The following is a 665-nucleotide window of genomic DNA, read 5'->3' on the forward strand; positions in this document are numbered from 1 at the left end:
TGGAACCTGATTTTAGTTGGAACTCAACTCGTCTAAAGGCCAGTTTTATTGCTTCTTTAATCAGGATAACAGTGCTAACATAATTGCAAAAGGGTTTTCTAATGATCAATTAACCTTTTAAAATGATAAACTTGGATTAGCTAACACAACGTGCCATTGGAACACAGGAGTGATGGTTGCTGATAATGGGCCTCTGAACGCCTATGTAGATATTCCATAAAAAACACCCGTTTCCAGCTACAATAGTCATTTACAACATTAACAATGTCTAAAGTGTTTTTCTGATAAATTTGATGTTATTTTAATGAACGAAAAATGTGCTTTTCTTTTAAAAACAAGGAAATTTCTAAGTGACCCCAAACTTTTGAACGGTAGTGTATGTTTAGATTTCATTTTGATTACTGTTACAAATGCAATTTGGGTTGTTAATTGGATTTGTTCTGACATTTCTTGATTACTTGTGTTGTTTTATGTGATTATTTGTGTACTTGTATGACATTTTACTGCGTTGTTAGGAGGTAGTAACATAAGCATTTCACTTCACCCGCTATAACATCTTCTAAACTGTGTACGCGACCAGTAAACTTTGATTTGATACACCACAATCAAAACATACATGTCACACACGGATGCATACACTCATAGAAAAACAACACGAAAATTAG

The sequence above is a fragment of the Salmo salar genome, chromosome ssa01 (assembly GCF_905237065.1).
Source record: "Salmo salar chromosome ssa01, Ssal_v3.1, whole genome shotgun sequence".
Classification (NCBI taxonomy): Eukaryota; Metazoa; Chordata; class Actinopteri; order Salmoniformes; family Salmonidae; genus Salmo; species Salmo salar.